General features: G+C 46.6%; 1 protein-coding gene across 5 annotated transcripts in view; it reads right to left on the bottom strand.

Moving 5' to 3' along the window:
• The window catches only part of USP54 (ubiquitin specific peptidase 54), a 201,257-nt gene extending 192,942 nt beyond the window's left edge, over window positions 1-8,315 (bottom strand). For 2 of the 5 annotated variants that reach the window (XM_040320461.1, XM_040320463.1), the window contains exon 1: window positions 8,036-8,315. The gene's annotated coding sequence lies outside the window, so the exon portion shown is untranslated. The remainder of the gene's footprint in view (window positions 1-8,035) is intronic. The other 3 variants (XM_040320457.1, XM_040320460.1, XM_040320459.1) reach the window with 2 other exon arrangements.
• Between the last annotated feature and the right edge of the window lie 16,307 nt (window positions 8,316-24,622).

The raw sequence follows: 24,622 nt of genomic DNA, 5'->3' as shown, positions 1-24,622 counted from the left end.
GTGCAACAATTCTAGCACTAGACCTCCTCTGTAACTTTAAACTGGCAACCTGTAAAAAAAATTAAGTGTCGCCTATGGAGATTTTTAAGTAACGAAGTTTGGCGCCATTCCATGAGTGTACGCAATTTTAAAGCGTGACATGTTAGGTATCTAGTTACTCGGCGTAACATCATCTTTCATATTTTACCAAAAAATTGGGCTAACGTTACTGTTTTGTTATTTTTTAATTTATGAAACCATTTTTTTTACAAAAAAAAGCCGTTTGAAAAATTATTGCGCAAATACGGTGCAAGATAAAAAGTTGCAATGACCGCCATTTTATTCCCTAGGGTGTCTGCTAAAAAAACATATATAATGTTTGGGGGTTCTGAGTAATTTTCTAGCAAAATAATGAGGATTTGTACATGTAGGAAAGAAGTGCCAGAATAGGCCCGGGAAGGAGGTGGGTTTTAAAGCCCGGTATTGAAGTGGTTAAAATCAATGCAGTACTTACCTTTTTTGAGATAGATGTTCTCCCGCCGCTTCCGGTTATGGTCTTCCGGACTAAGCGTTCCAATTTGATTGACAGCCTTCCGACGGTCGCATACAGCGCGTCACAAGTTGCCGAACGTCTGTGCGGCGCTATACGGCGCCTGCGCACCGACGTTCGGCTACTTTCGAAAACTGGTGACGCTCTGTATGCGACGGTCGGAAGGCTGTCAATCAAATAGGAGTGCCCAGTCCCGCAGCCCATACCCGGAAGCGGCGGGAGAACATCTATCTCAAAAAAGGTAAGTACTGCATTGATTTTAATCAAAACACCCGATTCTGCTTCCCGTAATTAGGCCCAATCTACTGTTAAAAATTGATTTTTTTGGGTGAACCTCCACTTTAAGCCTGAAACACACAGTTAGTTATTTTTCGTTCAACCCAGCGGTTAGGAAGACCCCGGCATTACAAGTTTTTTTTTTCTCCAACGTAATGGTGGCCACAAACAAACGTATTGATAAAATCAGTAAATCGATCATTCAATGTCACAAACTAAATAAGAATTATAAACCACAGATATAAACGTAGTAAGCTTTTAAACAATTTCAACACTGGCAAGGTGATAGGCCATGGCAAATTTTCATTAAAGGGGTTGTAAAGGTTCATTTTTTATTTTCTAAATTGGTTCCTTTAAGCTAGTGCATTGTTGGTTCACTTACCTTTTCCTTCGATTTCCCTTCTAATTGTTTGTTCTCTTTGTCTGAATTTCTCACTTCCTGTTCCTCCTCAGTAAGCTTTTCTGGCTGACTAACCACCTCTCGGATGATGGTGGAAAGCTTACTGAGGAGAAACAGAAAGTGAGAAATTCAGACAAAGAAAAAAAACATTTAGAAGGGAAATTGAAGGAAAGGGTAAGTGAACCAACAATGCACTAGCTTAAAGAAACCCATTCAGAAAATAAAAAACAAACCTTTACAACCCCTTCAATTGTTTTTGATGGATCAAATTAATATCTGTGTAATAGATAGCTGATCATGACAGAGAGCTATTAAATGATTGTTTTCAATTAATCATTTCTGATCACATACCAAATATGTTTAATCAATGATGAATATGTTTGTGATTACTTGTAGCTAGATTACTCACAGATCAATACTATATGGCCACCTTGTTTACACTGCAGTCTCCATGTTATTGAATGCACATTTACATACTCTACAGTGTGTTTGCACTGTAAAAAATGTAATGTCTTTGAGGTGTATTCTGGTGAAAAAAATAAATAAAAATACTACAGACTGCTGTGCTTCTTTTTTTTGTTTGTTTAAACACACATGAAAGCGCTGCAATGGTGTAAACTAGGCTCATTGAAATACAATCATTTTTCTTGCATGTGTGTTTGTACTCCTATAAATGCGTTCAACTGCATATGGCATAAATGAGCCTTAAAAGGAGATTGTCGTACAGTAAGTGACTTAATCTGGCCACTTTACCATCTGATTGTACAATCCCTGTACGGTCTTTTTAAAATGGTACAAAAATGACATAATAGTACGAGGATAAACACAACCAAACAATACAGGTAGTGTTAAATCAGGAGGGCGCATATATATTTTATTCCTTGCACTATATAGTTGGTAGATCTAAAGCCATACTCACACAGGGCATCTAGCCCACACATGCCCAATTCTGGTGTTTTTTATGTGCCCAGGAGACACAGGTGAAGCATCTACCCTTGCTGCACAGTCTACAACAGGCTGAAATACACTGCAGATGGAAACCGTACTGAGTGGCTCCAACACTGAGAACCGAGCGATCAAACACTGCTGATCACTCACTTCTCAGGGCTCCCTCAGCAGCTCACTGAGTGGCTGAGTTGTATGTGTGTCCAGGCATGTGGGTGGATCCCAACTTCATTGTTATTATCTTGCCCCAGCCTGGACTGGCTCTGATGTCAGTCAACTGTTAAAAGTGGGTCACAGCAGTGCAGAATGATCCACAGGAGAAGTACAGCCAAATGAGCATAAAGTGGTTGTAAACCCTTACAGACCACTTAGACCTACAGGTAAGCCTAGATTAAGGCATACCTGTAGGTGCAAGAAATATTTTCCCAAAAACGGGCACCAATGTTTACGGCGCATGCGCACTGAGCGTGCCATTAGTGAAGGCGATCATGCCGTCACTGCCAGCTCCCGTGCGCGGGAGTGACGTCATTGTTGCTCCGGCCAGTCACAGCGATACCCGTAAGTTACTTCGGGAGAGATGGCGGCGTCGGAACAGGCGAACGAGGACCGCTGCGGGGGCTTCGATCTCAGGTAAGTACTACATAATGAGCTAGTATGCTATGCATACTAGCTCAGAGCCTGCAAGACAAAAAGCATAATTTCTCTTTTTTGGCCCAGAAGAGGGTTTACTTCCTCTTTAAACAGGCTGCATGCAGCAGTGCTGGACGCTGCACCTGTACCTCCTGGGATTGGATGCACAGGTGCTGGATGCCTAAGGTGACCATACACTATACAAACTTTTTGTACAATCTTCTTTAGATCTGCCATCAACTATGTGGTGAAAGGACCTGCCTGGTTTGATTCCTTTAGAATAGATTGTTCATGTTGCCCTCATATTACATGTTTTGGTAAAGGAGATTATAGAATCAGATTGTATATCTAGCCTAAAAGGAGATTGCAGAATGTATAGACAGCCTAAATGAGAACAGCTCCCGACACGGTTTACACACAGGGCCTGTTCATACAAAAACAAGCATTAAAATGCTGAAAATATGGATGTGCATTGCCATCCATTCATGCGTGTTGACACGCATTTTTACGAGCACTAATGCGTGTTTTAGCCTTTTAGGCCCTATTCTCACACACTGGTAAAATGCAGGTCACTGCATGGACACGTAGAAAATAATTGATTTATAGATGTCCTGTTCACACCACAACACTGGTGTCATGTGGAGTGTGGGCCGTTAAAATGATATGTGTATGCACTTTAATGCAACACAGGCAAATACATGAAAATGCACATCAATGCATTGCAAACCTATTGAGACAAACAAAAAAGAATTGTATTATACAAGGGCCTGTGGCAATTTAACGCACATAAAAATGAATAGCGAAGGGTTTTTAAAACGCACGTCAACACACACAAAAAAGTAAACTTGAACTTGAACTTTGGCAGGTTTTACCCCCTTCGTGTGCAACACTACGCTACTTTATCCATTTGAAGACTAAGGCCCCATACACACGAGAGAATTTATCCGCGGATACGGTCCAGCGGACCGTTTCCACGGATAAATCCTCTCAAAGATTTCCGCAGATTTCGATGCGATGGAGTGTACACACCATCGCATTGAAATCCGCGCGGAAATCCTCTGGCGATGACGTGTCGCGCCGTCGCCGCGATTATGACGCGGCGACGGGCGCGACGCTGTCATATAAGGAATTCCACGCATGCGTCAAATCATTACGACGCGTGCGGGGAATCCCTTTGGACGAATGGATCCGGTAAGTCTGTACAGACGAGCGGATCCATCCGTTGGAATGGATTCCAGCAGATGGATTTGTTGTGCATCACAGCAAATATCCGATCTGCTGGAATCCATCCCAGAGGAGATTTCTCCGCGGAAACAGATCCGCTGGCGTGTACACACCATAGAATCTATCCGCAGAAACCCATTTGCTGGGATTTATCTGCGGATGGATTCTATCGTGTGTACGGGGCCTTAGCCTTTTCTGGCACTGGTTACAAGTTTAAATCAGTATTTTTTATAAATTATTTTCTAACCCCCCCAAACACACACACACACACACACACAAGATATTATGCTGAGTAAACAGACATTCAACATGTCGCGCTTTAAAATTGCGCACCGTGGAATTGCGACAAACTACGGTACTTAAAAATCTCCATAAGAAAAGCTTTAAATGAGTTAGAGAACATCTAGGGCTAGAATTATTACTCTCGCTCCAACGTTCGCTGCAATACCTAACATGTGTGATGCAAACACCATTTACATATGTCTTTTTACACCGTCTCTTTAAAGCGGAAGTAAAGTCTGCTATAAAAAAAATGTAGGCCCCCCAGGTGGGTTATGCCATAATGTACTAGTATCCACAGCATATTAGTACATTATGGTAGAGTTACCTGTTATATGGTGTCCTTCAGCGCAGCGCTGGGACCGATCTGGTGGGCCCTCAGAGCTTTCATCTTCACCTGGTATTCCTTCTGGGTCCTGTGCCTTCAGCCATTTGATAGGCCAGACTGCGATGAGGCCCATCCCATGGGCACGGAAGTCACATCGCCGCGGCACAGACCAGGGCTGTAAATGTTTGCTGAGCCACGCATGCACAACTCAATGCACATGACAGCTGACAGGCAGAAAGATGCATTTATGGAAGAAGAGACCAATAGGTTCTCTTCTGTCATAAATACCCTGCATTTCAGACATTTGTTTTAAAAAAAAACAAAAAAAAAAAAACTTTTCTTTTTTTTTTTTGTTTACTTTTATTTCTATTATAAGAAATGTAAACAGCCCTTATTTTATAACGAGGATGACTGTGCCTCTTTGTGGAGATATCTTGGGTCAAAAAGACTCAAAATCTCTGCTTTACCTTTAAAAGCAAAAGATCAATAAATAAATAAAATTTTGAACTTTCATTTTAACAAAAAAAATAAAAAAATGGTTTACTTCCACCCTGGATTGGAAGTGACGTCATGACATTGTTCCGGTCCTCCAAGGCCAAAGAGGCGATCAAAAATGTACTAGTCTAGTATATGTACGTATTGCATTCGGCAAGTGGCTAAAGCTGAACTTCACTCTCTCAAATCAACATTGACTATTTGTAATCCTTATGCTGTCAGCATTAGTAAATAGATAGAAAAGTATAGCATATTTACACATTTTAAATGTTTTTCTTTTTTACATTTGCTTGGTTACTTCCTGGTTTCTTGCCTAGGCAAAGGGTATCATACATCCCAGGAGAGGAGGAGTGTTTTTTCCAGCCAAGCACACCCTCCTGCCTGCGTGCCTCAGATAAAGGTAGATGGATTCCAGGAAGTAAATGCTACATGGATCATATGCGCCCTTATTCAAGATAGTCACAGCCAGAAATGCTAGGGGGTTGATTTTCAAAATGATTTCTCAGCAAAATAAAACAAAGACATGGACCATTGGGAGAGTTTGCTCTGAATATTAAAAATGTATTAAATAGCTTTTAGGTGCTCAGATGCAGCGTAGTTCCGCTTTAACTGGCAATTGTGCGGTCATGCAACTCTTTACCCTAAAAGGAAATTTATATTTTTATTCACACAAATATTGTTTTTTTTTCCCCCATCACTTAGTTGATATGACCCCCAGTGCTGATGGAGAGAGGCAAGGGGAGGGTCAAACAAGGATGCTGTGCAGGCAACTGACATCCTCCTTATCAACTGATGATGCCATTGGTTGTTAGAACAGTGGCAGCTAGAAAACTGTAATGGTGTACAAGGAAAACCTGTGACTTTGTGTAACTAAAATTAAGCCTTTCACCTACATGCCAGCTTGTATACAATGTTTGGGCAATTTTTAGGCATTTTGCTGAGGCACCCCTGAAGAAACCTCAAGGCACCCTTGAAAAAGGCTGGTCTACACATTATGGTATATATACTGGAATTTACGCAGCTATAGAAGCTGTACTGTAATGACAGTGATCAACGACTTATAGTGTGACTGTGATAGTGTCTGTTAGCACTAGATTGCCCACCACCCTATCTGGGAGGTACATTAACACTGACACCAAATACAGCGATTAGATAAAAGACTGTACTAAAGACACTGGCTGGGAAGGGGTTAACATCAAGTAGCAACAAAGAAGTTAAAGCGGAGTTCCAGGTATTTGCACCCACTTCCGGGAACCACGGCCCTACCAGTGTTGCCAACCTACCAGATTGAAATTTACTGGCGCAGCCACGTTTTTACTGGCATTTCACAAAAGTTACTAAATTTAATTTTTAGGTGCAAATTTCAGTATTTAGGCTACAAACAAGTACGCTAGGCAAATAGCAATGTGATTTATGGTAGGTATTAAAAGGTAAAAAAACTAATTTGTTATTTTCAATATAAGGGCAAATTATTTAGTCACATCACCCCCTGCCACCAACACCCCCTGCCTTCACCCCCCTCTGTGGTGCCACAATTTCCCCCTGCCACCAATCATCCCCTGCCTCCATCCCCCTCTGCGGTGCCACCAACAACCCCTCTCCATCCCCCACCCTCTGCGGTGCCCCCCCCCCCCCCTGCAGTGCCACCATCACCCCCTGCCACCAACACCCCCTGCCTTCACCCCCCTCTGCGGTGCCACAATCTCCCCCTGCCTCCAATCTCCCCCAGGCCCCCTGCCTCCAATCATCCCCTGCCTCCATCCCCCTCTGCGGTGCCACCAACAACCCGTCTCCATCCCCCACCCTCTGCGGTGCCACCCCCCCCCCCTGCAGTGCCACCATCACCCCCTGCCTCCAATCTCCATGCGCAGTTCCAAGCCGAACCGATTTCAGCTTTTTTTACTGACACATTCCCACAACCACGGACATTTAGGAACGGTGGGAAAAGTGCCCATTTTTATGAACTGTCTGTAAAAATACGGACGGTTGGCAACACTGGCCCCTACCCGCACCCCCGCCGTCTTCTGGGAAACACATTGTTCCCTGGAGAGAGAATGGGGAACCAGTGACGGCGCACTACGCTACTCGGCCATGCGCAGTGGGGAACCAGGCAGTGAAGCCGCAACGCTTCACTTTCCGATTCCCTCACCGAGGATGGCGGCGGGTGCAGCCGAGGGATGAGCTGCCGACATCGCGGGTGCTCTGGAAAGGTAAGTGTCCATATTTTAAAAGTCAGCAGCTGCAGTGTTTGTAAAACAATTGGTGGAATCACCGCTTTAACTGTGTGCCTAACAATGTGTGCTTTGCAGGGAGTAGAAACAGCCCAATCGCTGATCTGTGTACAGAGCCCTGTGTGTTTGTAAACACAGGATTCTGTGCTGTGATTGGCTACAGCTATACAGCAGGTTTCAGACACAAATCATTGGCCAGAACCTGCTGACAAAATCCCGCTGTAGCCAGTGACAGCGGAGGTTAGTAGGGGGCATGCCCATACCAGGACAGGTTGGATGATGTACATGTACTGGTAAAGGTACATTGACGCGTGTTTGATGTGCGTTACATAGTATCAGGGTGCTGCGTGATCAGTACCACATACTAATGGCTATGCAGTCTATTGCCAATGTTTACCACATGCACAGCCCCCCCTTCCCAGTCATGACACCCCAATGGAGGATCCCCTATGACTGGCTCCATAGGAAGGCCTGCGGGGCCTGCACCCATCCTGAGGTGATGTAGGTAGGAGCTGAGCCCGCCACTGGATGTGATGGGGGAGTTGTACAGGCCGTCCCTCCGCACATCCTCATATGAGTGAGGGGGACAGGCCATGGTTGTGTATACGGTGTGTGTATCCTCCGCCCGCCGCTGCTAAGTTGTCGTGTGTCACCTTCACCCTCCCCCTCCCGGTACACAGGCTGGCCTCGGTACTCACACTTCTCCCCGCACTCCGGTCAGCTTCCTGCTCATCCTCCCATCCGCAATCAGGGCAATCTCTGCATCCGTCCGCTCCGTCTCTCTCTCTCTCTTCCCTCTCCTCACAGAGATGACATCATCCCTTCAGACATGCACCTGATTCTCAGGATGCGGCCCCTCCTCCCACACACAGGTCATTGTTTTCCTTAAAGGGACTGCTCAGGATTCGTGCTGTAATCTCCTCCTCAGTGACGGGAGAGCGGCCTCATTCCCATGACTAAGAGCTGCGGCCAATACACACTCCTGGCCCGGGAATCTCACTGCAGAGCTCAGGCTGGGAGGACCTGCTCGCTATAGCTATGGGCTCTGCTAGGAAAGTGCGAGCTCTATGGAGCCTACTCGTCACCACATGAAGGGGACTGAGCTCTATGGAGCCAACTCCAGTCACCACATGGAGGGGACTGAGCTCTATGGAGCCTGCTCCAGTCATTACATGGAGGGGGCTGAGCTCTATGAAGCCTGCTCCAGTCACCACATGGAGGGGGCTGAGCTCTATGGAGTCTGCTCCAGTCACTACATGGAGGGGACTGCGCTCTATGGAGCCTACTCCAGTCACCACATGGAGGGGACTGAGCTCTATGGAGTCTGCTCCAGTCACTACATGGAGGGGGCTGCGCTCTATGGAGCCTGCTCCAGTCACCACATGGAGGGGACTGAGCTCTATGTAGTCTTCTCCAGTCACTACATGGAGGGGGCTGCGCTCTATGGAGCCTGCTCCAGTCACCACATGGAGGGGACTGAGCTCTATGTAGTCTGCTCCAGTCACCACACAGAGGGAACTGAGCTCTATGGAGCCTACTCCAGTCACCACATAAGGGGGACTGAGCTCTATGGAGCCTGCCACAGTCACCACATGGAGGGGACTGACCTCTACGATAGGGTGACCAGACATCCCCAGTTTCAGGGGACAGTCCCCTGATTGAGGACACTGTCCCTGGACCAAGTCTGTCCCTGGTTTTGTCCCCAGATTGGACTTAATAGGGGGCAGGGGCAATTTCAATGACAGTCAGTGCAGAATTCAAATAATTTTTTTTGAATTACACCCCCCCCCCGCTCCGCCGTGTCTACTAGCATAAGGGGGGTTGTATTTTTCCCATTATCTGTGCCCCTTTCTGATGATCATGTGCTGGTCGGAGCGGAGGGAATATTTCTTCAGTTTCGGGCGCATGCCCATTCAGCTTCGCTTGCATGTTCTTCTGCCTTGGCTAAAATCCTGGCCAGCCACCTGCCTATCTCCTTGCCTTCCTTGATGGAGTGATCTTCCTCTGCTTCCCATCCAGTAGTAGATGGGTCCCTAAGAATAATGCCTCGTACACACGATTGTTTTTCGGGTTCTAAAAAATGATGCAAAAAAAAATTTGAGGGGACTGAGCTCTATGGAGCCTGCTTCAGTCACTCACGTGTGTGCATCAGGGGAAAATTTGTGCTGGCTCTGTCCCTTGGACACAGCCAATCACAGATCACTGTAAATGGCAAATCACAGCGGCCATTTACTATGCGATCGGCGTGGCCAATGAGAGATGATCTCCAATGTAAACATATGAGACTGCTTGTATGCGACCTGTGCTGAATCGTGAGGGATTCTACCATTACAATGAACGTAAACCAACGTGTACAGTGCCAATTGGGATCAGTGTCACAGTCTCTGCCATTAATAATTAGTGCCCATCTGTGGCATCAATGCCCATCTGTACCACCTCATCAGTGCATATCTGTGCCGCCTCATCAGTGCACATCTGTGCTGTGAGTGCACATCAGTGCCACCTCATCAGTGCACATCAGTACAGGCTTAGCACACATCTTTGCCACCTCTTCAGTGCAGGCTTATTAGCACACATCAGTGCTGGCTTAGCACACACCTGTTCAGTTTTATCACCACCAGCAACCATGTCCAAAAGATGCTTTTCCACTGAGGAGGCGTAACAAATGCTTTTCAAGGCCAACGAGAGCAACAGGGAGCTCTCTTTTTCAGATTGCCTTTCAGATTCTGAGTCTGACGTAAATTATAAGCCAGTCCTTAGTAGTGTAACACTGACAGATTTAGAGGAGGAAGATTTTCTGCCCACCAAACAAAGGCATTCTGGTGAGGAGGCAGTGCCATCCACCAGCACCGCAGTGCCATGGCAGGAAAGGCCAAGTACCAGTGGGGTGTCACCTCAGCCCCAAAGGGTTAGGACCGATGCCAGCCTTCCCTATGCCCTTCAGAACCCCTTGTGGCTTCCTCCTAATTCAAGAGAAGCTAACATTCCCCCTTTCACTGCCCAGCCAGGAGTCCAGGTGGACACAGAGAATTTTTCCCCAATCAATTTCTTTGATTCCATTTTTACGGAGGACATGCTAGCATCAATTGTGGTCCGGTACAACCTATATGCAGAACAATTTATTTTGAATAATCCAACATCCTATTATGCCCGTCCCTATGAGTGGAGAGACCTAACAGTGGAGAAGTTGAATTTTTTTTTGGGCCTCATCAGTGCAGACTATCAATGCCCATCAGTGCAGACTCATCAGTGCACATCAGCGAAGACTTGTTTGCAAAATTTTCTAATAAGCAATTTTTTGAGAGCTCAGTCCCCTCCATGTGGTTACTGGAGCAGGCTCCATGGAGCTCAGTCCCCTCCGTGTGGTGACTGGAGCAAGCTCCATAGAGCTCTGTCCCCTCCATGTGGTGACTGGAGTAGGCTCCATAGAGCTCGCACTGTCCTAGCAGAGCCCATAGCTATAATGAGCAGGTCCTCTCAGCAAAAAGTATGGAACTCACCAAAAAAAAATGAATTGCGTTCCTATTGGTCAACCCACCACATGCCGATCTTCTCTGCGTTAATGCCCAGAACCAGATATCTCATGATCACGAGGTTCCTACATTTCATTGAGAATACCCAGTGCCCTCCCGGAAATGACCCAAATTATGACAGGCTTTACAAAATTCGGTCACTACTAAATTATTTTTCAGAAATATTCCCCCTGTTGTTTACCCTGGACAAACACATGTGTGGTTGAGTCCCTTGTTAAATTTAGCAGCAGGCCTAAAATTAAGCAATTTAGCCACAGCAAAAGGGCCCGCTATGGGGTCATGGAGTACAAATTTTGTGCCTGAGCCACAGGATACACATATGCCTTCATATAGCCGGATTCATAGAGACTTACGACGGCGTATCTGTAGATATGCCGTCGTAAGTCAGAATGAGCGCCGTCGTATCTTTAAGCGTATTCTCAAACTGAGATACGCTTCACAGTTGCTAAGATACGACCGACGTAAGTCTCCTACGCCGTCGTATCTTATGTGCATATTTACGCTGGCCGCTAGGGGTGTGTATGTGGATTTACGCGTCAAATATGTAAATGAGCAAGATACGCCGATTTACGAACGTACGTACGCCCGTCGCAGTGAGATACGCCGTTTACGTAAGACATACGCCGGCGTAAAGATAAACCACCAAAAAGATGGCACAGCCCATGCAAGGTATGGACGACGGAACAGCCGTCGTATTGTACGTCGTTTGCGTAACGTGAATGGGGCTGGGAGTAGGTGACGTTCACGTCGAAAGCAATGAGTATTTGCGACGTGATTCTGAGCATGCGCGCATGCGCCGTACTAACGACCCTCATTTACATGGGGTCACGGGTACTTTACATGGAGCGCGCCCACTACCTGCCTATTTTGAATTAGGCGGGGTTACGCCGGGCCATTTGCGCTACGCCGATGTAACTTAGGGAGCAAGTGCTTTGTGAATACTAGCCTTGCCTCTCTATTTTACGTCGGCGTAGCTCAAATGAGCTACGCCAGCTTAAACATACGCCGATGTATGTGAATCTGGCTAATAGTGTACAAAGAGGAGAGCTGCATCCCCCTAATTTCCCAAACTACTTGGGATCAAGCAGGAAAGTTGTTGTTCATATACCCCCTACTGGAGAAAGGCTACCACTTGTATGTAGACAACGTCTACACAAGTCTGCCCTTGTTCCACAACCTTCACTGGAAGAAGACGCCAGCATGTGTAACCATAAGAAAGAACCGGAAGGGCTTTCCTCAAAGACTTGTCAATATGAAGTTCAGAAGAGGAGAGACGGCAAGTCTGCAAAACAAGGAGATTCTGGCAGTGAAGTGGAGGCACAGAAGGGATGTCTACATGCTGTCATTGATCCACAATAATATCTTTGTGGAAATCCCCAGAAGGAATGGCCCAACCCAAAAGCCAACATGAGTCCATGAATACAATTTGTTCATCGGGGGAGTTGACTTCAACAACCAAATGCTCCAACCGTACCTTGCCACAAGGCCATATACAACTCTTATATAATTTACCGCAATTCCACCCAAAACCCCCAACCCTTCCTTGGCTACCAGGAGGAAATTTTCACTGCCCTTATATTCACACAGCCCATTTTCCTGATAAAATCCCTCCCAAATCAACAGGCCAAAGACGTAAAAAAAAATGTCTTTCTCAACCAGGCCTCTGCATAGGTTACTGTTTTCGCCGTTACCATACTTCATTAAATTATTAGTGAAGTATGATAAACGTAATCTTCAGTTCCTGACATTTACCTTCACACCCCTTATGCCACTGCCTGCTCTGTAACTGACCCTGGCTTGTTATTCAACCAGGTTTCTACCTGTTGATTCTGTACATACTCTGCCTGATCTGGAACTGACCCTGAACTGTTATTAGACCATGCTTCTGCCTAACGATTCTGTACATACCTTTGCCTGATCTGAAACTGACCTTGGACTGTTTGACTATGTTTTTTGCCTGCCTCTTGGACTGAACTTGTACCCTGCTACTGGACTAGTGGGATTCAACACAGGGGTCTCACATATATGAGGAGATCCAGAATAGTTTTTATGGATGAAGAAAACAATTTTTTTTGTATTTTCATTCCTAGATTAGGGTCTGGAGACCCTGAGGCCCCGTACACACGTCCGAGGAACTCGACGGGCAAAACACATAGTTTTGCTCGTCGAGTTCATTGTGAAGCCGCCGAGGATCTCGGCGAGCCAAGTTTCCCCGTTGACTAACGAGGAAATAGAGAACATGTTCTCTATTTGGCCCGACGAGATTCTCGTCGGTTTCCTTGGCCGAAAGTGTACACACGGCCGGGTTTCTCGGCAGAATACAGCTCCGATCGAGTTTCTGGCTGAATTCTGCCGAGAAACTCAGTCGTGTGTACGGGGCCTAAGGCTTCAATAAGATTTGGGTGGGAGAATAGCACAACAAAAAATTTCGTATTTTTTTGTTCCGTTTCGTCTGTACAACAAAAATTTCGTATTTTTTTGTTCCGTTTCGTCTCGTTCAGTAGATTCGTAAAGATTCGTAATTTCGTAAGACTCAGGTTTTCCTATTCGGACCCGTTCGTATTTCGTAAGACGCAAGTTTTCCTATTCGGACCCGTTTGTATTTTCGTAACAGTTTTATTTTCGTTTATACTGAATGATTCGTAATTCTGTCTAATTTATTTTCGTTGATTCAAAATTCGTAATTTTGTTAGATAATAATTTTCGTTTAATGGATTCGTAATTTTGTACTTTCGTAAATACATAGCAACACGCGGCTAATCCATATTAAGATATACTTTCTCTTAAGCCCTGTACACACGGTCGGACTTTTTGCCAACAAACGTCAAAATGAGCGTTTTCCAAAAAATCCGACCGTGTGTACGCTCTATCGGATAAACTTTTTCGGTTTCAAAATTCCGACCAACTCCCCTCAGACAAAAATCCACGGAAAAGTTTGTTTGAAGTCCGATCGTGTGTACAAGGCTTTACACTTAACAATGTGACTCGGCACAAAAGAGGATAAGCTGATTGGCTAAGATATTAAGTAATCACTCACTAACTACACTGCCCAGTGCCCATTCGAAAGAACGATACAAGTACACAAATTTACGAACAGACAAAGAAACAGATTTACAAAACACACAAATGAAAATACGAATATACGAATGAAAATAAGAACAGACAAAGGATTTAAAATACGGAATGCAAATCGTTCGTTATAAATGTCATTTTCGTTCTTTTGCTTTTTCGGTGTTTCGTATTTTAGTAAGATTGTCCAATCATACGTTCGTATTTTCGCTTGTTCGTTATTTTGCTTATTCGTAATTCCGTAATTTTCGTATTTTGGTTCTTTCAGCTTTTCGGATGTTCAAATTGATACGAATGTACGAAAACTAACAAATTTGTACGAAAATCCATTTGTTACGAATGGGAACGCACATGTCTATGGGAGAAGCCTCTACCCCTGTCGCCATTCTGTCCTGAACGAGGCCATACTTCTGCCTGCTGCCTGTAGGACTTATTGCCATCATGGCTCTGCCTGTCGCACTGACCACACCACATGGACCATGTTACTGCCTACTACCAGGACCAATATATTTGGCACTGGTGACAATATCTCTGCCTGCACTGACCCTGGACAGTATCCCTGCCTGCTGCCTGGACCAGTGCTATCCTCCTGTGGACAACTGCACTACTAAAACCACAGGTGATCTTTTGTTTACCCTTTGCTCAGCATCATTTATTTTGGGCTATAATTGTTGGTATGTGCATGCTATGTGTCCCTGGAACACCAAACGGTGTTCCTTGCATGTTGGATCTCTGTATGTGATCAGGCTGTGTAAAAGTCTCACAAATTTGGTATTGCCATACTCGGGAGTGGTAGAATGTATTTTTGGGGTGTAATTTTTGCTATGTAAATGCTATGTGTTGTGAAATGAAAAAAATCTTATAAACGGACAACTTTGTGTTTTCATTTTTTTCCACATTTTCCAAAAACATCTGGAAAAAAATGAACCATTCAAAAGACTCATTATGCCTCATAGATTATACATTGGGGTGTTAGCTTTCCAAAATTAGATCATTTTGTGGGCATTTCCATTGTCCTGGTTCTCCAGGGCCTTTAAAAGTGTAATAGGTAGTCAAGTTAAATGTGTAATTTATGCTCCTTGAACACCTGATGGTGCTCCCTGCATGTTGGGCCTCTGTATGTGACCAGCCAGTGAAAAAATCTCACACATGTAATACTCAGGAGGTGTAGCAGGATGTATTTTGGGGTGTTATTTGTGGTATGCACATGCCATGTGAGAGTAATGAGCTATTACAATGAAGTTTTTGTGATTTTTTTTTTTAATTTTGCAAAGAATTGTGGTAAAAAATTACAACATCAAATAACTCACTATGCCTCTAACTAAATACCTTGGGATGTCTACTTTCGTATGTGTACTTTCCTGGCTTGTTAGGGTCTCAAGAAATGAGATAGGCTGCCAGCACATGAGATACAATCAATTTGTTATGATTTGCACCATAGCTTGTAAACTCTATAACCTTCACACAGACCACATAATAACTACTAATTTGGGTTATTTTTTACCAGATATGTAGCAGTATAAATTGTGGCCAAAATTTATGAAGAAAAATTACTAATTTGCAAAATGTTATCACAAAAAAACAAAAACAATTTAGTTTTTTTTTAAAATTTATAGCGTAAAAAAACAGAGGTGATCAAATACCACCAAAAGAAAGCTCAAAAAAAATCATTTGGGTACAGTGTTGCATGACTGTGTAATTGTCATTCAAAGTGTGAGAGCACTACGAACTCTCCCTGCAGCTGTCTCACAGTCTTATGCGTTTAGCCTCTAAATTGTCCGCTTTACAGAGAACAGTGGCCACTACCACAGGTAGTGGCCTGTGGTAGGCATTTAGGCCCCCTTCACACTGGGGCATTTTTCTAGCGTTTTTTAAGCGTTATTCGAGAGATTTTCGAGCGTTATTCGAGCAAAGCCTCATCTGCAATCCCAATGTGCTGGTAAAGCACAGCTAAGGCCCCATACACACGGGAGGATTTATCCGCGGATACGGTCCAGCGGACCGTTTCCGTGGATAAATCCTCTCGAGGATTTCAGCAGATTTTAATGCGATGGAGTGTACTCACCATCGCATTGAAATCCGCGCCGAAATCCTCTGGCAATGACGTGTCGCGCCGTCGCCGCGATTATGACGCTGCGACGTGCGCGACGCTGTCATATAAGGAATTCCACGCATGCGTCAAATCATTGCGACGCATGCGGGGGATCCCTTCGGACGGATGGATTCGGTGAGTCTGTACAGACCAGCGGATCCATCCGTTGGGATGGACTCCAGCAGATGGATATGTTGTGCATGTCAGCAAATATTCGATCTGCTGGAATCCATCCCAGGGGAGATATATCCGCGGAAAAAGATCCGCTAGCGTGTACACACCATAGGATCTATCCGCTGAAACCCATTTGCTGGGATTTATCTGCGGATGGATTCTATGGTGTGTATGGGGCCTAAGACCCTAACCTTTTAGGGCGTTTTTGCAGTGCCTCAGTGTAAAAGGGTAAGGCGTTTTTACAGCGCTTTCAATTCATTTCAATGGAGAGGGGCATTTTTGCAGCGTTTTTTTCAGCGCCCAAAAGCTGCTCCAAAGATGCTGCTTGCAGGACTTTTCTCAACGCCCGGCCAGTGCAACGCCTCATTGTGAAAGGGTAAGGCGTTTTTTCAGCACTTTCAATTCATTTCAATGGAGAGGGGCGTTTTTGGAGCGTTTCTTTTTAGCACCCAAAAGCTGCTCCAAAGATGCTGCTTGGAGGACTCAGTGTAAAAGGTCCATTGAGATGCATGGAGAGCGTTTTAATAGCGCTATTTTTAACGCTAAAACACTGTAAAAACGCTTCAGTGTGAAAGGGGTCTTCGCTCTGTAGAGACTCCCTTGAAAGTTGAACACTAATAATGATAAAGCAGAGGTCTCTTTAGGACCTCTTTCACATGGGTGGTCTGATCAAGTTTGCCTGTCAGTTTTTCAGGTGAACCTAATCGGAAGGTCCATGTAGACGTGGGGGGGACTTGTGTCTGTTTACATCTGCCTACCTCCGGGTCTGATTCGGGTTAATAAAAAAAAAACAGAAAGGGATCTGTCCTCTTCTGTTTAGGTGGATTGGATCGGAAGAAAATCTGGTGTAAACAGACAGCAGAGTCTGTTTACTCCTGGCCTCCCATAGCGCAGAGCGGGTTCTGTCCATGTCCACTCTGCAGAAACTGAGCGGACACAGATACATCATCCACTTGTCTACTCAGATTAGCTAGGGATCTGTGGACTGATCAGAATGTGTGAAAGGGGCCCTAAAGCATATTTTGTGGGTACAAGGACTGTCATATGAATGCTGTGTACAGTATACAGCAAGTAAGTTCAGGTTCTATTTAACTACACTCATTTAATTTCCTCCCACTATTAGCACAGTGTGGACACACCCTTCATTTGTCACAGCATGCTGTGTGCTTCAGGGGTCTCACAGGTATTTTACATTCCTTGCAATACCCCAATACTCCTGGCTTTCATTCATTTTGTCTCTGGCCGGTCTGGTGCTAAGGAGACCACCAGAGGCAGAGAACGTGAACAGGAAGGTCCCAGGATGACACTTATGGGTCCATGTGAAACCTAAATTTCAGACCTGGAGCTGTGCACTGATGCTGAAACAAGTGTGATGGCAGCTGGAAGTGAAATCATGGCCACGCACATTGGGGGGGGGTTAATTTTGACATCCTTGTCTTGGGTACTTGATCTCAGACTGACATTCACTCTCATTCTGCTGGTGCTCAGAGTGTAGTTCCAGATCAGGAAAATCTTTGCAAAGGGTGGAGTGGAATCTGAAAGTATAAGGCGCCGGTGCAAACTCTGCTTTTAAAAAACGCTGAAACCGGCGTTTAGAAATGCCCTTTTCTCCCTCGTCTTCCAGGACGGCACGCTGAGAGTAGACTGGCCACCTGACAGGAAACACAATCAAAAAAAGAGGTTAAAAGGCCCCACCCTTCCCGTGTGCCTCAGTTTCTGATTGTGTTTCCCCTACAGCGAAACAGTTTTTTATTTTCACCTGACCTAAGGCCTGGGGCTGGTGGTCCCCCCCCCGGAGTCTAGACCACAGGTACTGGGTGCTTTTGGGTCCGGTCAAGGTGCTTGCACTTTCCCGGGGGGGTATCCCTTCTTTTTGGTCTAGGGAGGCTGAAAGTGCTAACTAAGAAGAGTGCCTCCCTGGACGCCAGAGCCTCCTAGCTAGCAGGGCTTCCCTAGTGCTCTGAGGCGGCCGTTCCTCTCTCCCCCCCCCCGTCTTCCCTCCTACCTTACAGGGAGACTTCCCCTCTGCAGCGTGGTGTCGGCTGGGCTGGGCGCCGCTCCGAGCGGCGCCGTCACTTGCTGGGCGCGTATTGATGACGCGCACGACGGCGTGACGTCACTCCGCCCCTACAAGATGGCGGCCTCCACCGACGGATGCCACATTTCGCTGCAGAGCACAGCAGAGGCAGAGCAACACGCAGCCGGGGAGAGAGAAGGGCCGGGCGCCCTCATCATGGAGGACCGTCTGACAGACCTGGCTGCTGAGGAGTCCACCCGGGGTGAGTCCTCCTTGTGTTCGGGGGTGGGGGGTTCCCCCCCCCCCCTCTTGTTGTAAACCCTCAGCTGTGAGAGTATGTTGCTAATGGGCCTTTCTATTTTACATTATGTTTTAGGAGAGGACCCTTCTGCCCAGGGGGAAGCCAGTAGATCTTCTAAGCCCCTTAAAAAAATTAAGAAATGTGGGAATTGTAATGATAAGCTCCCGACAGACTATAACAAACCCTTTTGCTCCAAGTGTATCCTTAAACTAGCTGGGAAAGAGACCTCGCAAATCATGAAGGATTTTCTCTCTGTGCAGTCGGAAATGCTCGCCACTCTCAAGGATTTTAAATCTTCCTTGAAAAGTAGGGAGTCTGATCCCCCTGTGCCTGGTCCTTCGTCTCAGGAGGGATCCACTTCTGCGCGGCTGGCCCGCCAGCGAACTAGGAAGGCTCCTTCCTCTGACTCCGAGGATTCTGAGGTCACTCTTCAGGACGAGGGCCTGGTGGAAAGCCAGGCGGAGGAAGAGGACGAGGATGCCAGGTCTGGAAAATATATATTTTCCGCAGATGATATGGAGGGTCTTCTCGCAGCCATTTACGCCTCTGAGCAGATCCAACATCCAGCGGAGCAGGTTTCAGCCCAGGACAGGATGTATTTGGGTTTAATTAAGCCTCAGTCTAAGACTATCCCAGTGCATCAATCCCTCAAGGATATTATCCGGAGGGAATGGGCTGAGCCAGAAAAGAAATTTCCCAAGTTTAAGACCTGGAAACGCCGCTGCCCCTTTAAAGATGAGGTGGAGGATACCTTTTTTAAAGTTCCTCGTCTTGACGCATCTTTAGCTCAGGTCTCTAGACAATCCGATCTCTCTTTTGAGGATGCAGGGAGTTTAAGGGATGCCATGGATAGGCGTGCTGATACCTCCCTCCGTAGAGCCTGGGAAGCCAATGCAGCCGCTTTGGGTCCTGCGTTAGCTTCAGCATGCGTCGCAAGGAACACTGCCGCTTGGACTTCCAGGCTGTTAGATCATCTAGCAAGTTCTTCCAAGTCTAGAGAAACTCAAGAGTCCCTCCAGGTGATCGGCAGTGCGGTAGCCTATTTGGCAGACGCAGCTATTGAGACGGTTCGCGCTTCAGCCAAGACTGGAGCACTTATCAATGCTTCTAGGAGAGCTCTCTGGCTGAAAACTTGGAGGGGCGACCTTGCGTCAAAAAACCGCTTGTGTGCGATTCCGTTTGAGGGTTCCCTCCTGTTCGGCACCGCATTAGATCAGGCCCTAGCGAGATCCTCTGAAAAAGGAAATAAATTTCCCTCCAGACCTAGAGCAAATAGGGGGAAGTTTTTTCGTCCCAACCAGAGGAAAAACCCTCCCCCAGGGAAGAAATCGGCGCCCGGCAGGCGCTGGGGGTTTGGAAAGGATAAGCCAAAGAGTGGGATCCTTTTTTCCAGCCCCAAGCCTGGTGAAAAGGATCCCAAGTGACGAGAGGGTAGGGGGCAGGCTCTCCAGGTTCCTTCCCGCTTGGGAGGAGATAACCAGGAGTCCTCACGTCCTTCAGATCATCAGGGAAGGTTACAGGCTAGAATTCCGCCAGTTTCCTCCCCCCATTTTTCTCCTCACACACCTACCAGACGATCCTCGCAAAGCCGCTGGACTTTCCCAGAACGTTGCCAGCCTGGCCGAACAGGGAGTCATAGTCCCAGTCCCTCCAAATCAAGAGGGCCAGGGGGTATACTCCCATATTTTTGTCGTTCCCAAACCACTCGGGAAATTCAGATTGATCATCAATCTCAGACCCCTAAACGTTCATCTTCAATACAAAAAATTTCGTATGGAGAATGTTTACAGTCTCAGGGGCCTCTTGTTAGAAGGCGTGTTCATGGTGACAATAGACTTGAGGGATGCTTACCTTCACGTTCCTATTTGTCCGGATCACCAGAGATTCCTCAGATTCGCCCTCACCTCTGCCCAAGGAGTTCAGCACTGGCAGTTCTCGGCCCTCCCCTTCGGACTGGCTTCCAGTCCGAGGGTGTTTACGAAGGTCCTGGCAGAGGTGATGGCTTTTCTACATTTAAAGGGGATCTCCCTCGTCCCTTACTTGGACGACCTTTTGCTCTTCAACCTGAGTCGGGATCAGCTCCTTCTGGACCTGGCCACTGTCATAACCACCCTGGAATCCCTTGGTTGGATCGTGAACAAGGAGAAGTCTTCTCTCCTTCCAGAACAAAGGAAGATGTACCTAGGTTTTCTTATAGACTCCCTAGAAAGGAAGCTTGTCTTATCCCAAGACAAAGCACAGGGTCTTATGACAGCGGTCAGGTCCCTAGTAGCGGCTGTAGATTCCTCTTTCAGAGAAATCATGAGGTTGTTGGGACGGATGACTTCGTGCATCCCGGCAGTTCCTTGGGCACAACTCCACTCAAGGTCCCTGCAGGCCTTCCTTCTCTCATCTTGGGGGGGAACGGAAGAGACGTTGGATACCAGGGTCAGTATCCCGGTTCCAGTAAAAGACACCTTACAGTGGTGGCTGTTTCCCCAGAACCTTTTAAAGGGTCGTCTGTGGAGTCAGGTCAACCCGATCAAAGTCACTACAGATGCCAGCAGCTGGGGGTGGGGAGCCCATACGGAGGAACTTCGAGCCCAGGGTTCTTGGAATCCCCAGCAAAGGCGGGCGTCTTCCAACTACCGGGAGTTATTGGCGGTTGGGGAGGCTCTGGAAGCCTTCGAGGAGAGAATTCAGGGCCGAGAGGTCCTAGTCCTCTCCGACAACGCGACTACGATCGCCTTTCTCAACCGGCAGGGGGGCACCAGGTCACACTCTCTCCTAGCCCTCTCCCTGAGGATCCTAAGTTGGGTAGAACAGAGGGTGCCCTCTCTTCTAGCGGTCCATATAAGAGGGACCCTCAATCTGGAGGCCGATTTTCTGAGCCGCCAGCCCATCCTTCAGGGGGAATGGGAATTATGCCCGGAGACCTTCAGCTGGGTTTGCCAACAGCTCGGTCGCCCAGAAGTAGACCTCTTTGCGTGCAAGGGGAACAAAAAGGTGAACAGGTTCTTTTCCCTCTCCCGAGAGCAGGGTTCACTGGGGGTGGATGCGTTGGCTCAACCCTGGAGATTCCGGTTGGCCTACGCCTTTCCTCCCTTGAATCTCATCCCAAGGGTTCTGCAAAAATTGAACGCCTCAGACACCAACCTGATTTTAATCGCTCCTTGGTGGCCCAAGAGGTCCTGGTTCCCCACCCTGAAACATTGGGCTCTAGCTCCCCCGCTTCCTCTCCCTCCCCGGGCGGGTCTTCTGCGGCAGGGGCCGGTCTCTCATCCGAACCCAGAATTCTTCAGCCTGACGGCATGGCTCTTGAGAGGTGGAACCTGCAGCAGAGAGGCTGTTCGGAAAAGGTGATAGGAACCCTGTTGGCTAGTCGCAAGAAAGTCACCAGACTCATCTATGCAAGAATTTGGGGGGTCTTTTCGCGCTGGTGCTCCGCGAAACAGATCTCCTACCCTGACATCCCCGTCATCCTGGATTTCCTCCAGGATGGGGTGGAACTAGGCTTAGCCACTAAGACCTTGAGAGTCCAAGTTACGGCCTTGTCCTATTTTTTGGACAGGAGCCTTTCTGGGGATCCTCTTATTAGGAGGTTTCTGACAGCTAGGGACAGACTTTCCCCTATAAAAGTGTCTAGAGTTCCCCCTTGGGACCTCTCCCTAGTCTTGAATCAGCTATCTAAGGCACCATTTGAACCTATAGATAGTATTCCAATTAAATTACTTTCTTTTAAATTTACTTTTTTGTTGGCTATCACGTCTGCCAAAAGAGTTGGAGACATGCATGCTTTTTCCATTAAGGAACCCTTTCTTCGGGTTTTTGAAGACAGGGTGGTACTGAGTCAGGATCCTCTGTACCTGCCCAAAGTGGCAACTAAATTCCACAGATCCCAGGAGGTAGTCCTCCCTTCGTTTTGCGCAGATCCCAAGAATGAGAAGGAGGCTACTTTTCATTGCTTGGACGTAAGACGTTGTCTTTTGATTTATTTAGAGAGGGTAAGTGAGTTTAGGAATTCCCCTCATCTTTTGGTTAATTTTTCTGGTCAGAAAAAGGGTCAGCAGGCAACGAAAGCTTCTATATCCAGATGGATCAGGCAGGCTATCTCTTTATCCTACACCTTAGCGGGTAGACCAGTTCCTGTTATCAAGGCCCATTCCACCCGATCACTGGCAGCCTCCTGGGCAGAAAGAGCAGGAGCTTCCATAGAACAAATATGTAAAGCGGCGACCTGGTCAAGCCAGAATACGTTCGTCAGACATTACAGAGTCGAACTGCTGTCACCGCAAGATCTGATGTTTGGTAGGAAGGTCCTACAGACGGTGGTCCCGCCCTAAGGTAGGCCCGAAGATTGCTTGTTTTTCTCTCAGCGTGCCGTCCTGGAAGACGAGGGAGAAATGACCAGTTACACTTACCGGTAGCTGGATTTCTACGATGTCTTACAGGACGGCAGGCCTACTTCCCTCCCTGTTATTTACTGCTATTCGGAGTTATTTTTTTGTTAGGTCCTAGGACCGTGTTCTAATAGCGGTTACTTATCTACAAACTGAGGCGGAAGGGTGGGGCCTTTTAACCTCTTTTTTTGATTGTGTTTCCTGTCAGGTGGCCAGTCTACTCTCAGCGTGCCGTCCTGTAAGACATCGTAGAAATCCAGCTACCGGTAAGTGTAACTGGTCATTTTGCCGCGATTGCAGCCGCGTTTAGCAGGGTTTTACCACGTTTGCGTCTATAAGCGTTTAGTTAAGAAACATCAGCATTAGCCATTTTGTGAGACCAGAGTGAGTAGCAGCAGCTGAGACAGCAGCAGTGTACTTGTATTTAGCGTATCACTTGCCAAAAGCTGTGGATTGTCCACTTGCCACGTCACCTGCCAGAAGTTTTGAATTGCCCACTTGCCACGTAACCTGCCATGTCACCTGGCCACAAGTTGTGAATTGTCATCTTGCCATGTCACCTGGCCACGTCACCTTCACAAGTTGTGGATTGTCCACTGGCCATGTCACCTGGCCACATCACCTGCCACAAGTTGTGGATTGTCCACTGGCCACGTCACCTGCCAGAAGTTGTGGATTGTCCACTTGCCACATCACCTGACACAAGTTGTGGATTGTCCACTGGCCACGTCACATGGCCACGTCACATGGCCACGTCACCTGCCACAAGTTGTGGATTGGCCACGTCACCTGGCCACGTCAACTGCCACAAGTTGTGGCTTGTCCACTTGCCATGTCACCTGGCCACGTCACCTGCCACAAGTTGTGGATTGGCCACGTCACCTGGCAACGTCAACTGCCACAAGTTGTGGCTTGTCCACTTGCCATGTCACCTGGCCACGTCACCTGCCACAAGTTGTGGATTGTCCACTTGCCATGTTACCTGCCACAAGTTGTGGATTGTTCACTTGCCACAAGTTGTGCATTGTCCACTTGCCATGTTACCTGCCACAAGTTGTGGATTGTTCACTTGCCACAAGTTGTGGATTGTCCACTTGCCACGTCACCTGCCACAAGTTGTGGATTGTCCACAATGCAATTCAAGCAATTACATTTTTTTTTATGTTTTTTTATCATTTGCCATAATTTTTGAGATTTCTAATGTAAAAAAAAGGTCACCTTTAAAAACGCTTATAAACGAAAACACGGCAAAACGCTGGCACCGCGTTTATCCGCGTTTTGCATCTGAAACATGAAAAAAGTTTGCGTCTGAACCAATTTTTTTGCTTCTGGAAAAACGAGGTTAAATGCAACTGCCTAAAAACGAGACTGTGTGCATGGACATTGGATAACATTGAATGCGTTCAGGGGCAGTTGAAAAAAGTGTCCAACTGCCTCTGAACGCGTGTTTAACAGCGTCTCGTGTGCATGGGGCCTAATAGTTACATTTATTGATTTCAGAGTTTAAAGTAGATCTAATCCTAAACACCAAAATATATATATATATCTCTTATGCCTGTGAGGTTTAACATGGTGATGAAACTTAAATATGTAAATTTCATAAAAATAAATCCTGGTGATCGCTTAAGAAGGTATATGTAGACAGGAGTGGGCTGACAGAAGCTGCTGGAGATCATCAGTGCTGAGATACAAATCAGAAGGGTGAAAATAGTGTTTTGTG

Source organism: Rana temporaria, chromosome 8, assembly GCF_905171775.1.
Source record: "Rana temporaria chromosome 8, aRanTem1.1, whole genome shotgun sequence".
Lineage (NCBI taxonomy): Eukaryota > Metazoa > Chordata > Amphibia > Anura > Ranidae > Rana > Rana temporaria.
This window is presented reverse-complemented; position numbering and strand designations above follow the sequence as displayed.